At 39.2% G+C, this 17,179-nt stretch overlaps 1 protein-coding gene across 1 annotated transcript in view; it reads left to right on the forward strand.

Annotated features, from left to right (window-relative positions):
• Positions 1-12,410: 12,410 nt before the first annotated feature.
• Positions 12,411-17,179, forward strand: part of LOC139127177 (uncharacterized) — a 272,426-nt gene continuing 267,657 nt past the window's right edge. The window contains exons 1-2 of the mRNA XM_070693098.1: positions 12,411-12,564; positions 14,679-14,833. The gene's annotated coding sequence lies outside the window, so the exon portion shown is untranslated. The remainder of the gene's footprint in view (positions 12,565-14,678; positions 14,834-17,179) is intronic.

Here is a 17,179-nt window from a genome sequence, read left to right on the forward strand (position 1 = left end):
CTACAGAAGAGTTTCTCATTTAATGATCACGGATTCCTCCCTCCCTTTGGGTCCAAACCATTTGGCGCCATAGAAATGGCTTCAAGCATGAAGAACGAGATACAAGCAAGCTCTTGCTATAGAACGTTTCTTCCGTACGTATTCGACTGATGCTAAAGAAATAAACGGTTTGTATTCTCACATCGTTGATGTTGTGTTAGGCAGTGCAATAGGATAGCTTCCAAACTTACTAGATCACATTCAATATACGATAAAAAACAAAACAATGAAATAATCGTTGGATTTCAACACAACGCAGCCATTATGATGCTTATCAATGCTTGCACAGTCTTCACGTTTATAGCAGTAATCAGTTATTAATTCAGAATTAAATCTGGATCTCATAGGATAACGTTACGTATTTAAAAGTTTCAGGTTTCTTGACGAGTCAACCATGCATATGCTTCAATCCAATATTTTTTAATTATATTACGTACTTGACTTACGCAGGTCAAATCTCATTATCGGCTGTGGATTATTGTATAAGCTCTAAAAGGGATAATTTGATCTTCAATGTAAATCGCTTATGGAAAACCACAGGTAGTTTGTCACAGTACAACATACATACATTCATTGCAATGTATTTATTGAACCTTTAAAGGAATACTGTCATCTGTTCCAATTTTGCCACAGTTACCATGGAAAGGGAAAATCTAACCAATCACAGATTTTAAGCGGATGGCCGCTTTTTAAAAAACAGCGCCCTCACATGGGCATTTTGAATACCAAGGGACGCCCCTTTGACCATATATGGGCATATTTAGATTACAGGTGACTGTATACCTTTAAATATTTTTTTTTGTAGCCAGAACGTTAAACAACTAAAATAGGAGTTACAATGGAAACAAAAATTGAAATACAGTGATTAAGACATTCTTTTACAAAAATGTTGTTAGTGTTAAACCTTCCCTGTTATCTGACAAGTGTTTGCTGAATTTAAGTATCAGCAGTCATTGAATTGCATTGTCAGGTAGAGTTTGGTCCCTTTTTGAATGTTCATATCCAGGGTATTGGTCATACCCTTTCAACGTCAATCGATGAGCAGTCCAGAAAAGTCATCCTCCGATATCTTTCACGATTTATCTCACGGTGCAGAAAGCCTTTTCTACTGCGTTAAGTGATTTCTCATCATTGTTCATTGCTATCACATCTGTAGAAACCAATATTTTTGTGGAAAAACGATCATTTTTGTCTCCTCGAATTATTGTTTTCTAATCAAAACTTTTAAACCAAAATTTGGCAAATTGGGCTTAAAACATTCAAGACTCTGAAAAGACATCGATCTGCATTCACATTAAGCTACGAGCTTAGAACGCCAGGACCACCTCGGTTAAAGTATTAAGTGGTTCCTCTAATTTTCGAGCAAATAAAAATATGTACAGATACTTCTTGTCACTTTATTTATCCACATACCTCATACTTGGTAACGTTAATATCTGCCAGGGTTAGATGATAGTTACTGGAAACGATTTTGCAAAAAACAAATTGTTGACTAACTAAAATAGGGATTTTTCATGTGTGCATTTGCCTTTATTTACTCTGTATGTCACTGCCATTACGATTTCTTATACATGCAATTACAAGTGTGATTGCGAAGGGTACAACCAAAAATACGAGGAAAACAGCAATAAATATGTACAATGCAGTTTTGTCTCCATTACCTCTAAAGAAATACAGTAATTGGTTATTAGGGCCCAAATTATTAGGTCGGATCGAACAAACAAGTTTTAATTAACTTGGAAAAGAACTATTCTTGGTATTGTTGATTTTATCAGTTATCAAAAATGTTTTAATTTTCTAAGCAAGATTCTCACAAACTAGGAATTAATTTAATTAATCAGAGATATCAACATTGTGACAATTTTGTTGTTAAGCGGTCAGCTGTCTGAAAGATGTGGACTAACGTTTGAAAGCAGACTCGACCTTTCATGCTCCAGCATTGTCCAACTTAACAGATCAGAGTCAACATGTAAACATCTGCTTTCAGACCACTTCTTTCCTGATCACGAGTAGGTGATCGAACAGAGCTAAGAATAGTAAATTGACAAATTTGTCCTTTCAAAACAGAATTTTACAATAATGTAGTAGGCAAAACATCTCGCTGTTGTAGACATTTACCCCCTAGCAAGATCATCACAAACTACACATTAATTAGAGGTTATAAACGGCAAGCGAGGGTATTTGGTTGCGGATATAAGACCTCTGGGGTGAAAATTAGCATATTTGGCGGGAAATAATCACCGAGCGAAGCTAATTTTCACCCCAGAGGTCTTATATCCGCAACCAAATACCCGAGCGCACCGTTTATAACCTCATTATAATATGCTAAAGTTAAAAACAAGTGGGCAATTGCGTTATTTAGGGCCGAAGTTGGAAAGAGAGTTCAGGAGCGCCCAGCCTCATACAAACTCTAAAAAAGAACATTTCAGAACGCGCGCGCGTGCACAGTTGAATTCATAAAATACGGTTACGCAACGCATCGATATCGCAATTAGACATCGAACTTGAATAATTTTACTTAAAAAACGCTCAAAAAACTTTAAAAACTCATGTTGTTGTTACATAGCCTCCGCTCCTTACAGAAACTCTTCATTTGTTTGTTCGTCAAGCTGCACTAGACTAAAATTTAACAATAAAAATCAATCTGAAGCCATAGACTTGTTCGACATTATGGCGCGTCGAGCTCTCAAGTTGGCGTTCGAAATTTGCGCGAGCTCAAAAATGTTACGCGGCGCGCAGGTCTTCTTGTTGAGAATATAAACCCCGGCTCCAGCCAATCAGATCGCCGGATTCCAGCTAAGCATATTATAATTTAACTAATTAGAGACATCATCATTGTAACAATTTTCTTTTTAACCATACAACTATCGCCACAATTGAATCTTTCCATTATAGGCAGTAGACCTCAGGCAAATGACCATGGTGAAGTCAAACCAACAAGTTTTTTTCATGGAATTTTCCCTATTAGGTGATTTTTTTAACATTCTCGTTTGAATTATGATCTAATATTGATATTTTTATGCAGCTATGAACGATACTTACAAGATCTATGTCTGCCAACCACACGCTGCGAGTAGAACATCTTCACGTCGACCTTGCTTACACTGGCATAAGTTTTGTTTTTAGAGTAAGCTTTCCTGCTGGTTCCACAATTATAATAAGTATTTTCAAAAGTGGGAGTCTTTTCCATCGACTTCGTATTAAATGTGGTCTTTGAGTCAGCTACGCTTCTACTTGTACTATCTGAGCCCCCTCCCAAAGTACGCTCGTGGGTATGGGTCGCAGGGTTATCATTTTTATTGATTGGTGTTTCTCCATCGAATTTTCCAGGTCCTTGAGATGGGGTCGAATTAACAGTATCGAAATCTCTCTCATGTTGTGTGCTTTCTCCTTGATTTGTCATATACTGCACACGTGCTGATGTAGATGCCCGGTTGGTAATGACACCATCAGAAATACCATGAATGGTTTCTTGTCGAGATGATAAATTTTGTCTAGGTGTCGAAGAAAGGGGCTGGCTTCTCAAGTTGTCATCAGATAAACCATAGGTTACATAAGTGACATTGTTATTTGCACCTTCAACAAATACTGTCTGCTCTTTATTTTCTGTTGAAAAATTATTTGATTTGACAACGTCACTTTGTATTATAGTGTTCATCCTCTGCCGGATCGTCGGAGTTGATGGTTGATCAGTGCCCTTACATTCGGGAGTATTAGCATAGTACACAGAATCATGCAGAACTGACGTAATTTTGGGGCATTTCCGGTGGTTGAGATACATCTAAAATATGCAATGAAGAATATAGTAAATTTAGTTTTTACGAAAGAGATGTACGACATGCATGTTTATCAAATAAAGAGTATGGTGAATAAAACTTTGTTGGAAATACATGCATGATATTAAAGACAGATATTCTTTATTATGATAACAGGACAGCTCCTACTTAACAAAGTTGAGAATAGGAATAGTAAGTGATGTGTTCACATGGAAGCTGATGTTATCAGTGTTAAAACAGCAACCTATTCTTAGAGGAACAAAATCCCTCCGAAACTACCATTTTACAAACACTTAGTGAAAACAAGATGGCGTAATTTTATTTATGTTAATACTGAACAGATATGTAGGGTATCTTTCGAAAAAATGTGAAAATTAAGTTTTGCCAAGTAAAATATTAAAAATATATCTATGTCAGAATGACAATGGTGTTAAGACATTATTCGACTCGTGATGACAAGTCTATCATGTCACTCGTATCATGCTTCGCCAAACGATGAAAAGTACTAGAGAATAATATATGTATTACATGCACAAACAACATTTGTTAATTTGTGCAAAATACAAGTAGTTTTCCTCAGCCTTTCCGCATTTAAACTCTTTAATAACTATAGGAATAATACCAATACGCCGTGGGCGAGTTGTCAATCATTTCTAGTAGTCGGCTATGTGAGACAGGAACACAGTGTGCAAATGCCAGACCTCTCGGTTTAAGTGTACCTTCCATGTTATACACGATTTCAAAGACAGCATCAACCTAGAATTTTTCCGAAGACAAAAAGTACACCTTTTCGATAACTAAAATCTAAATCTCAACGACCCGAACGCTGTTAAACGTCGTGCCAGTCATTACCTGCAATGCCTATAGAACCCATGGTAGTGCTGCCAGTTTCTGATCGATTGTTTCCGAAAATTATTCACGTATTTCCTTAGGAATATACGGACACTTAACGTTGTCATTATGTTTTACGGATTATTGTTGTCGTACGTAGTCTCTGCAAATAGTAGTTTATTTACAGGATCTTTTGGAGCTCAGCAAGCGGCCTGAACGCAACTCCTGACCCCCTTGGCGGCGGTAAGGTCTATACGAAGACGGATGAAACCGCATATAAGCGACAAAACTAAAACACGAGGACTCACATTTGCCAAGTGGACCTATTTTGTCCGACAGTAACACTACGATAATTATGACTTATTTAAACGACATTTGAGCGATATTTTTACGTCAGGACAAATTTCATCGGTATAAATATATGCCGCCACGTTGCTTACACTGACGAAAAAAAATCCGACGCACTAAAGTTTATGACACAGACGCTGGTTGTCATGAGGTAGGACGACAAGAGTATAAATCCAGGCATTTCTTTTTTGTTCAGAGCGGACAAACTTGGCTTGTGCATGCGATAACATTCTTAATAAAACTTATGTCTTATTGATATCAAACTTTACCGACTTGAACCCAAATTATGTCAGTGTCATGATGTGAAATACACGTAATCAATAAAAATGAACAAGTATATTTCGTATTCAATTTAAGTAAGGTTTTAGTCAATGAACAATGGCTAAACTTTAGTGTGTGTTTATAAGCTATGACTCAACTACAGTGAAATGATCTACTATTTTAGGTCAACAGTAAATGCCTCATTTGCCGTTTCAGATAAACGACATTTACATGTGTAAATGCCATTGACAATACCGATAAGTCAAATATCATTCTTTTAAAAATTATCTTGAATATTCGAATGAAAACAGAATATTGTATAATATTATGGATGGTTTCTCTGGTAAGGTAACGGAATCTAATAATACCCAATGTACTGACATATGAACCTTGCCAAATATCCACAAAGGCAACGAAAGTAAATCATCAAGACAATGCGAAACAAGGAGAAAAACTACTTTATTTTCCACTCATTTGACCTCCGCCTTACCATCCAAGCGAACTTCAAGATTACCAACTTTCTGGAACACGCTTCTTACCAGCCATACAGCAAATACTAAAAACCCAACTGCTCTACATTGACAGGCGATCCAACAATACCAAACCGATCCTGGAACAAATACCTGCTTCGATCAATCAAGGAATATCAAATATCTCAGCTTTTGAAGCAACATTCCAGAAAGCCGCCCAAAATGAGGTTGACAGTACGTATGAGGGCTGGAGGAGGGAGAGGACACAGGTACAAAATGAGGTTGACAGTACGTATGAGGGCTGGACGAGGGAGAGGACACAGGTACAAAATGAGGTTGACAGTACGTATGAGGGCTGGACGAGGGGGAACAGGTACAAAATGAGGTTGACAGTGCGTATGGGGGCTGGAGGAGGGAGAGGACACAGGTACAAAATGAGGTTGACAGTACGTATGGGGGCTGGAGGAGGGAGAGGACACAGGTACACAATGAGGTTGACAGTACGTATGAGGCTGGAGGAGGGAGAGGACACAGGTACAAAATGAGGTTGACAGTACGTATGAGGGCTGGAGGAGGGAGAGGACACAGGTACAAAATGAGGTTGACAGTACGCATGAGGGCTGGAGGAGGGAGAGGACACGGGTACAAAATGAGGTTGACAGTACGTATGGGGGCTGGAGGAGGGAGAGGACACAGGTACAAATGAGGTTGACAGTACGTATGAGGGCTGAACGAGGGAGAGGACACAGGTACAAATGAGGTTGACAGTACGTATGAGGGCTGGGCGAGGGAGAGGACACAGGTACAAAATGAGGTTGACAGTACGTATGAGGGCTGGACGAGGGAGAGGATTTGACACAGGAGGGATAACCACTGCGTAAAACTAGCGTCATCCTCATTTACTCTGCTTCTCAATCATTTTGTCAGTCTGAGTGTGCACGCTGTCAAATTTCTTCACTAGTCCAGGCAAGTATCTCTTATTACACAAACACTGATACTAAATAACCGGTAGCTTTCATTCAGCAGGGTACTGCGAAGTATCTTGTGATATAGCTAAGAAAGGCCACTATGCGATACCACGAATTGAAGACAGTGTCAAGGCGATCGCATGGAGCGTTTGTTTAACACTCCACTTCATCACACTGTACGAAAAGTCAAATTTGTCATATATGTTTTACCGGGGTGGTCACACTTGACAAAGTACCATCTTTATACCACATTTGTCGTGTTACCTTGGCAAACATGGTAAAAAGTGGTACTTTGTCTATTTTGCCTTGCCAGGTAAAGTATATGACAAACTTGACTGATCGAGTTCAACTTGCCAGAAATTGCTGGTGATCACTAGCAGTTTCTAGAAAGAAGAACTCGATTAAAATGCGAAAGAAAAGACATCATTCGACACTAGCGTAGAACAGATTCTTTCAGTGGAAGATGGTGATGTCGTTCGCACTTTGCAACGCGCCTGCAACACCTCAACGGTTAATGGAGTAAGCTTTAGCTGGCCTGCAATGGGAAATTCTACTTTATTTAGACGATGTTATCGTATTTGCCTCGTCCCTCGACCAGATGTTACAGCGACTGAAGTGTATTTGCCTTGTCCGTCGACCAGATATTACAGCGACTGAACAGCCTGCCTAAAGGAAGCCAGGTTGAAGTTAAAACCTATGTAGTATTTCTTGTCTCAAAAACAAGTAATATACCTAGGTCAGCGAGAATCGAGGGACGGAATCGAAACCGGCCCTAAAAAGATCGAATCCATTTAGTCTTAGACGCACACCGACGAATGAACACCATCCTTCACCGAGGTAACCCTCACCGCAAAGTAGGTCACCCCATTCGTTATTGTGGTTAGCCAGATGGTCGCGGCGACAGCGACTATAATCGGGGGGAGGGTACTCTTAATATTTTCATATCGGGGTGTGTCGCCCCAGTTGCAAACATGTAACCATGTATATCAAAAAATATGACAAATTGTTAGGGATTTCTTTGACAAATTTTGGAAATTTTCACATTAATTCTGTAAGATGTGTAGGTTTTCCTAATTTACTTTGCTGCCGACCGATGTTTAGGGATTTTTTTGCGGAGAAATTGACCCAGGTTTAATATTTTTTCCGAGAAAAAGTGACCCATCCAGGCGGCACAAACCCGTACACCTTTTCTATGGGAGTACCTGGGATATGATCAGACCAAAGGGTCCTCAGGCTCCGATGATGATGATGTTGTTGTTTTTATTATTATTGTTGTTGTTGTTGTTGATAGTATTTGCAGAAAAGAACAAAGTATGCGCTGCGAAATTCAATACAGCCTAACTATACATGTGCGTTGCAGCCTAACTAAACTATGCGTTGCAAATTCAATACAGCCTAACTATACATGTGCGTTGCAAATTCAATACAGCCTAACTATACATGTGCGTTGTTGCCTAACTATACATGTGCGTTGCAATTCAATACAGCCTAACATTACCCAAGGGTTGTCACTTCATTGCCACACACTTTATTTCAATCGCCAAAATGCACCTAGCAAGCATCGAAATCGTAAAATTCGACGTAGGGTCAAAGCACATTAGTCCTTCTCAATCATACTCAGACATTTTTACCTCTTGCCGATGAAAAGTCGACAAATCGGCAGGTTTTTCAATGCATCTAGTCATCTCTTGATTCCAGATTTAAAAGGCCCCGCGAAAGATCTAGTCACGTGGGCGCATTTCAAATCGAACCAATAGCAGAGCTGGATGGGCCCAGCGTGAAAACCCGGCAGTAACGTAAGTTTCTTATGTCTTTTGAAGACTATGGGTGACACTGTCTGCGTGCGTCTGCGTATGAAATTCTGGTAACTTTAACAGTTCCGGTTCACCCATAGCAAGAGAACGTTCTTTCCAAAGACGTGAGAAACTTACGTTACTGCTGGGCCCATCCAGCTCTGCTATTGGTTCGATTTGAAATGCGCCCACGTGACTAGATCTTTCGCGGGGCCTTTTAAATCTGGAATCAAGAGACGACTAGATGCATTGAAAAACCTGCCGATTTGTCGACTTTTCATCGGCAAGAGGTAAAAATGTCTGAGTATGATTGAGAAGGACTAATGTGCTTTGATCCTACGTCGAATTTTACCGATTTCGATGCTTGCTAGGTGCATTTTTGGCGATTGAAAAAAAGTGTGTGGCAATGAAGTGACAACCCTTGGGTAATGTTAGGCTGTATTGAATTTGCAACGCACATGTATAGTTAGGCAACAACGCACAATCGTCATGTATAGTTAGGCTGTATTGAATTTGCAACGCACATGTATAGTTAGGCTGTATTGAATTTGCAACGCATAGTTTAGTTAGGCTGCAACGCACATGTATAGTTAGGCTGTATTGAATTTCGCAGCGCATACTTTGTTCTTTTCTGCAAATACTATCAACAACAACAACAACAATAATAAAAACAACAACATCATCATCATCGGAGCCTGAGGACCCTTTGATCCGACGGGTACAGCTACAGCCCTTCCCTAGGGATTGGCACCCTTGACAGGAAGTCGGACAGCGCTATGCAGTCCGGTCAGCTCAAAATTGGAGACGTCGCTAGACGCTATACCATAATATTTTCCCCCTCTCATTAGCCAATCAGCGCCAGCGCGCCATCAGTAAAAATTGTATTTCCTGGCAACCTCCACATGCGTCCTTCGTTACGTACGCCATACTGTGTCGAACTCCCGCGCCGTATTCTGTCATAATGTCGAACAGTTGTGTGGCCACTCTGTCAAAACACAATTTCAAAATCGCGTACCAGTTTTATTCTGGCTAAGAGAACCAAACCCCATACATCGCTGTGATTCCTAGACTCTGGCTTGAAGTCCTGCGAAATATAAATCGTGTACCTACATAGATCGTTCAGAATACCCCATTTGTATCGGAGATGGCAGCGATACAAAGTCTACCGTATGGGGAACAGTTGTGTGGCCACTCTGTCAACACATTTTCAAAATCGCGTACCATTTTTAGTCTGCGTTTGACAACTACAAAACAGGTATCGTTTTAAAGCTCTGACATTGCTCTTCTTTCTTGCAAGATGTTATACGCGTACCAACACAAATAAACTTTATAACAGTATTTCTAATAGAGATGACGAACATCCACAAAATGATTCTCGGTACTTGAGCGAAATCGATAAACTGGGGGTAGAAATGAATCGTCAATATTTCGAATATTTGTTCACTAATCGGACTCCTTGTTGGACATGACCTTCTGCGGAACACGTGGATTATGTTGACTGTCGAACTTCGTCGAAATTCACAAGACAGGGGCTTAATAAGCAGCCCAAACCGCCGATCACACTTGGTTGGTAATTGTGACCCAGCGTGACCTGTACTTTATTAATGATGTAATCTGGTCGATGATTGGCTGAATGCCGGAATGAGTCTCCAATTTTGGAGCTGACCCGGACTGCTATGTGGAGTAAAGATGTATGCTACCCGCTAGAGATCTGAAATTTAGGAAAACGGAATCGAAAAACTACTGGATATAGAGTGTAAATATATACAATTTGTCTTTTAATGTGATTTAAGCTGAAAAAACACAATTACCCGTTTGGCACGGACCTATTAAGACTTTCTCCAAATTCTATTTCATCGACATCATGCCGACTTGAAATGCTTTAGGCCTATACAGAAATACACGAAGACATGGTGAGATGACGTCACGGCGACGTATCTTCTGAGTCAGCCACCTGTTGATTGTTGCCCCGGACGCAAGGGAAAAATCGGGTCTGTCGTGCTGCAGGTTTCTGCCGACGAGGGTCATTCAGCTGGGAGTGGACTGGTAACTACAATGAACATCCCTCCCTGGCAAGTGTGATAGAAACGGCGGAAAGTCTTCGTCTTACCTATCCAACTGGTTAATAGCCGCGGCCGTGTTCGATATGTACGACCAAGGTAATTGCAGCGACCGCCATGTACCGTGGTAACTAATGATATACCGATACGTCCTGTGAATTTCAGAGCTGATATGACTAGTATGTAGGACATAGAAATTTGAATTTTTATTATGAAATAGATGGTTGACGAATTTTGCAACAACGATTTAGGCTTGTCACGATTGCACACACGCGTACACGGTGATCCCATGATGTATTGTGCGACTTGATAGTTTAAAAGGGCGGCATTTCGAAAGCAAATGTATAGAGGGAAACCAGACCGCCGAAATTCGTTCCGACAATTTGAATATTTCGGTACATTGGCTATAAAAGGAGGCTGATCCCGTCATTTTTGTCCCACAGTGACTACGATACGGAAACAACTCTGGGAGTCACTATAAAGAACTTGTGCGACAATGTGAGACGGTCCCTTACGTTGTGTAAAGGTCTAAATGTGCTTAGGTAATATATTTGCTTTGTTGTAATGCTGCATTTAAAAAGAGTGGCGAACATGATATAATTTCCTATATTCAAGAATATTTTTGTAATTTTCAGAAAGCTGTATGTATTGTATGTAACTATCTATGCAAGGTGTACGTAGCCAGCGCCAGTGACATTTTGAGTGAATTGAATGGACCAGAAAGGAAAGTTTTGTATTCATCCAATTCTGGAGTATGTGTTCACATGTGAATTTGTAAACGTGTATGTACCCTTGTCAATTTGAATTGAACTGAAATAAAAAAAAGTTTCCATTGTAATTTTTCATGTGTCGGCATTTGTTATTGATCAGATCCTATATGTTTTTGTGAAAAGGAAATGGCAAGTCATGCCAACTTTATTGTCATTTGGAACATTTTATGTTGCTAATGGTGATGATACACTCATTGTAATCTCAGGTCACGCCTGTTTCCCCACTCATGGTATTATTTGAAATCGTGCCACATTTGTGCTAAAATATGATATTTGGTTAATCACAGCGGATGATGAGTGGTTGATAGCCAGATATCAGGCAGGTATAAGTCACTAAATTCTTTTCAAGTTTGTTTTTTCTTTCTCGAATTGAAAGCTTGTACGTGAAAGATGTAACTTTGACTGTTTGTCGGTGTGTTAGAGAAAATCTTCATTTCATGAAGTTACCCTATAATCTCACTATTCAAATCTGATCACCGTCCAACAAATGACAAATGTGACGTGGCTGTGGCAAGCTGACTCAACGTCACAGAACCATTGAACATTTTGTATTTACCGCTATAAGAGTAAAGTGCCGCCAATTATTAAAGCTGTTCGTGCAAAACGGTGTTCGTGTCACGCCCTCTTCTTTTTGTTGCGATGGTCCTTTTAAAAACAGGGCGGACTTTGATATTAACTTTGCAGTGTGGTTCACGTATATTTTTATAATTTGATGTCAGATTTGTTACTTTAGTCATCATAAAGGAAAAGTTCATTTAATCAACATATCATGACGCATCGTCTGCTGATCTATTGAACCAGGTGGAACTATACCGTATTCATGAGGTTGTACATAATTATCTATGCAAGGTGTACGTAGCCCACACAGGTGACAATTTGAGTGGATTGAATGGACATGAAAGGGAGTTTTGCAACAAATGTATAAAATGTTCATCACAGGAAAACACAAATCTAATCCGACGACTTACAGAGATTTATCGTGATTTGAAGGACACTGGTTCACTCATACACCCTATTGCCTGAGTTCCACGCGTTTGGTATTTCCGAAGCGAGACCGAAGTCTTTCGGCAGACCTCGGATGTAAACAAGACATAACAAGATGGCGGCCTCCACGTTTACCCACGCTGCATCGATATACTCGCCGATCATCAGTGTTTATTGACGGTAGCAGCCAGTGGAAGACTAACACTGAGTTGCTCATGGGAATCACCTTAGACTCGTTAGAAGTGGATTTTCTTCAGTGCAAATGTGAGTATTGCCGCAGAACAGCAGCAGCTCGAGGTTTTGTATAGTATTATTACGATACTACTTGTGGTTCCGCAAAACGGGGTCTCAGTGGTACTGTACATGTAATTACTGCCGTCTACTACCTTCCGATGACTGTAACCAGCCGATATCTCAGAACCGAAGACCACTAATCTGTATGAAATACCTATAGAATAATAGTTGCAGACCCAAAGAACGTTGTTTTCGAACGAGTAGCATATAGCAATGCTGATCATATTCTGACCGTATTCGACGATCGACCCTCAGCTTAATTGTCACGCTGAGGTCAAACAGAACAGAGGTCAAGTAATATCAGTGAATACAGCCACCTTCAGGAGACACCGTCAGTGAAAACGGCCTTGATGATTTGTTTATTTGTTCAGTACACAACAAGAATTATCGGAGAGTGTAGTAAGGGGCAATATACTATCACAAATAATTTGTACATTGTCATTGGTGTTCCCCGGCCGGCCAGCCATATGTTGTTGTTGTTGTGATGGAATTTCCTCCTTCGCTATAGGAGCACCCTCTCTTGAGGTCTGTAGCAAGGTTAAAAGGAAGCACAAAAACAGACAAGACACAATTACACACAAATAAAGAAAACAGGAGAACAGTTCAAATGGAAGCACTATTGTTCGAGCCTTTCGATCAGAGTGTTTCTTTCTGTGTGTAGGGCAAACAGTAACATCCGGGTTCTGTGCTCGAATGTTCTGGTGAAATCTGGGTATGGGTTGTGAACAATCTTTGATGAGTCCAATATTAGCTGTGTCTTGAAGGCTGTGTCGTCTCTGGCAATCGAGATTATGTCATTATAGTTATGCTGTTGTAGAATTTGCTCCAATTTGCTCCAATGTTTTTCTCTGATGGCGTTTAGCTTGTAGCAGATTGCTATAAAATGCTCTCTATCCCCTGCTTCTTGAAAGCAGAGTTGACAGACAGCATTGACCTCATATTGATTGAACTTTGCCCTATTGGCCTGAAGGATATAAGCTCCAGTTAGTAGTTTCGCTTTGATACAGGCTCGTTGTACATCTCTAGGACATGATGTTACAGATGACCAAAATTGATGAGGTTGAGATATCTTGCAAGCTGTAATGTTTAGATAGCGTAGTGATGATTTCGAATTCGCTTCATTGCGTAGTTGGTTTGTCCAGTAGGCCACTTATGTTTGATTTTACCAGTTTCTTGAGTGTATATTTGGAAATAGGTTCAAGAAGCATCTCTATAGGGTTTGGTAAGTTATATTGGTTATGTATTGATTTGAGTTGTGCGAACCAGCTGTTCGATGGACTATTATTCAGTGCCAGCTGTCTTCTGGCGAGTCTGTATTCAATAGTGTTCTGATTATGACATATAGAATTAAACAGTGAGATCATTTTCTTATGAATGAAAGCTTGAACGGGTTGACTTCCTAATAACAAATGTGTAGCAGAATCAGCACATCTGGTCGGCAAATGTTGTAGTTGCTCAAATTTTTGAGTTTGGAAAGTCTCTAGTTTGGCTATGTCAGAATTACGAATGATAGTTCCTTCGAGATTGTGAGTCATTCTTGGTACAACGTAGATATTCCATATGTGGACCGAGACTGTAGGTGAGACGCCATTAAAGCCATGTGACCCAGCTTTTGTCCTTCTTACACCTCAATTTCAGCCTGGTCACGTAATGGTATGGATGTTTGCTTTGCGCGTTCTGGAATTCTGCAGGTAAACAAATGACGTCATTATGTATGTGAATCCGCGATGGGAAGCGGCCATCGTATTTATGAAAAACTGAAACAAATGGCGATAAATATTTGATATCGCACGCATTTTTATCTCCTAAACAATGTTGAATATTATGTAAACTACATATCAATCATTCCATAAGGTATATGATAAAATCTTTACGGCCCTGATATGGCTTTTGCGGCCCTTGGTCGTACGGCGTACGGGCCCTCGCACGCTCAGGCTCTTCCGCCGTACGACCTCTGCCGCAAAAGCCGTATCAGGGCTGTAAAGATTATAATAATGTATCGGTATATAACTTAATATTTCTACTGTTCTGTTATTTGTGTTGTTGTACTGTGATGACTCAGTTTATTCTGTTCCTATTCACAGGGGATCAGCTATTGCAAGAATTGTTGGAAACAATGAAAATTGTGTTGACATGTGAGTATAGGAAGAAACCAGTGAATGGGAAATATTGACAGAAATCATAAACATGGTATGAAAATGTCAAATATCTACCAGTCTTCAAGATGACACAGAATGTGGTAAGTGTTGTAATGTTGTGATGTAATTAATTGAGTGAACACCTCTGTTGTTTGTGTTATCCAAGTACTTCATGTGTCTGTACAAACAAGGTGAGTGTATCAGACAGTGAAATGGTGAACTCAAGTGAAAGGACTCTACCACAACTTTAGCAGCCATAGCTTTCTGCTGAAATCAGTTTTATCCATGGTGTGATTTATTCTGATGATGTCAGTCATTACATCTTTTTATCTGCTGTAAAACTGATCATTTAGGTTTTTAACCCTTTCACCACCATGGTTTGTCCCAAATCCATTGTTTTCTATGGTTAAGTTGGACCTGTATACAGGGAACTGGGGGTGAAAGGGTAAGTCATAGTTACAATATGTATACAACATAGCAGGTTGGTTATTTATCCAAGATAAAACAGAAAGGGACAAGATTAATCAGATCTTCATTCCTGATATATTTTTGATAGTTAATCTGCTTTGAATATTTTTGTTTTATATACTGAGTAAAGTTGTGTATTTACAATTTTCTACTTTTTAGGAGACTTCATCAAAATAGTAGCACTGCAGCAGTAAACTAAGGTGCACATTGGTGTTATAGGGCGCTGTTGACTACACTCACCAAAGGCATACAGAGGACTTTGTCCACTCTTGTTTCTGTGAAACAACAATACAGGTACAGCTACACTCTGTGAAAGTATCTCTAGAGAATATAAATTGCTTTTCATAATATTTCAGTTTTGTAGACATTTGTTGTAATATTCAGTTACAAAACTCAGAATAAAATTATTTCACCAATGAATAAATGCTGTGTTGTAAAGAATCTGACCTTTTAGAATTGGATCAAGTCAGAATATTCCAACTTACATCACTTTGAAATCTGAATATGCCCTTCATTTGAATCAGAGTTCAACAAGTTCTTACTATTAATCTGTCTGATATTTTTATTTCAAGAAAGGATAGCGTACAGTGTGTCCTGTTTATAACAAACATGTATTTCAGGAAACTTTGCGTCATTTTGAGGAATTGTGGAAATCATTGCTAAGCATGCTAATTTTAAAGTAAATCAAACTAGGCCTTTGATCTATCCATGTAATTTACTGCCAGCCCTAATCCTAATGACTGCCAAGGCCCATCAGCTATGTATTTTACTACCTGTACCTTTACTTCAGTCTTGCTAATAAATGTTTTGTAGGAACTCAGAATGAGCTGTAGAAATGTGCCATGTTTTGTCTGACTCTGTTATAAATATCTGTCAATGATATTCTTAGCTTTGTATTTACCTTTTGCATTTTAGGAAAGAAGCTGAGAAGTGTTGAAGTATTGCTGGGAATTTTAGGAGTTTCTTGTGTGAAAACAAAACAAGACAACCAGGCTGATCTCATCAAGTGGAAGAAATTCAGACACCACTGTGTTCATCTTAGCTGAAGAAACACAACCAAGGCAAAAATAGAAATCTAGAGGAACTCTGTATGTTGAATAAAGGATTCACATGATGTAAGTTTAACAACAAACATATGGGTCACCCTAGTAGAAATTGTGAATAATTGCAACAATATAGAATGAAGGAAATGAAGGAAATATGAAACAATGTTGCAGCTTGAACAATGTGAATTCACATTGAAGTACATGTTGTCAGCAAGGCACTCATGATTGTGATCACAATAATCATATACATCAGCCTATTTGATTGGCTGTGACCAAATTTTCTGTCAAGTTGTACTTTGATTTGAGAAGAAGCTAATAAACAGCTTATCCATCATTTGACTGTTTTATTTTGCTAAAATTGATATCAGGCTAGAACAAATAAAATGTGAAATTTGAGGTTGTGGAATTGCACACATCGATGAATGCGACCCCTTGAATTTTAATTTCTCTAGTGAAAATTAGACCGGTATATATATTGTGATTTCAAAACTATTGTAAGGACAGCATGTTTACAGTTTTCTAAATTAATTGTTGTAAAGATGAAATTATTTGAATAATCCTTTCCTTTTGCCATATTGAAAACAAAACATGATTCCAAGCACCAGAACACAATACCTTCCCAAAGTCAAAGGCCTACATTTTCTAGCAGATATTCTAATATCATTTAGTACCATACATTTATGATAAATAAGCCGTATACACAACATCCATCTTTGCAACAATATCACTGCCCACCCCCATCCGCCAAGTTGGAAGCTAAAGAAGTTGAAAATAGCATGGTTTTGAACCAATGACCTTGGAATGTACCGGTATTTACACAGAGAAATGTTTTTGACTGGTGTTGTTGACCTTTGCCCTGTACTCCCAGTCACTTTTTAATGAATTGATGACCTCTGTTTGCTTTTACTGTTCTGTCTTCCCATCAGCTGACAA

This window comes from Ptychodera flava, unplaced genomic scaffold (assembly GCF_041260155.1).
Source record: "Ptychodera flava strain L36383 unplaced genomic scaffold, AS_Pfla_20210202 Scaffold_29__1_contigs__length_4469600_pilon, whole genome shotgun sequence".
In the NCBI taxonomy this organism is placed as follows: Eukaryota; Metazoa; Hemichordata; class Enteropneusta; family Ptychoderidae; genus Ptychodera; species Ptychodera flava.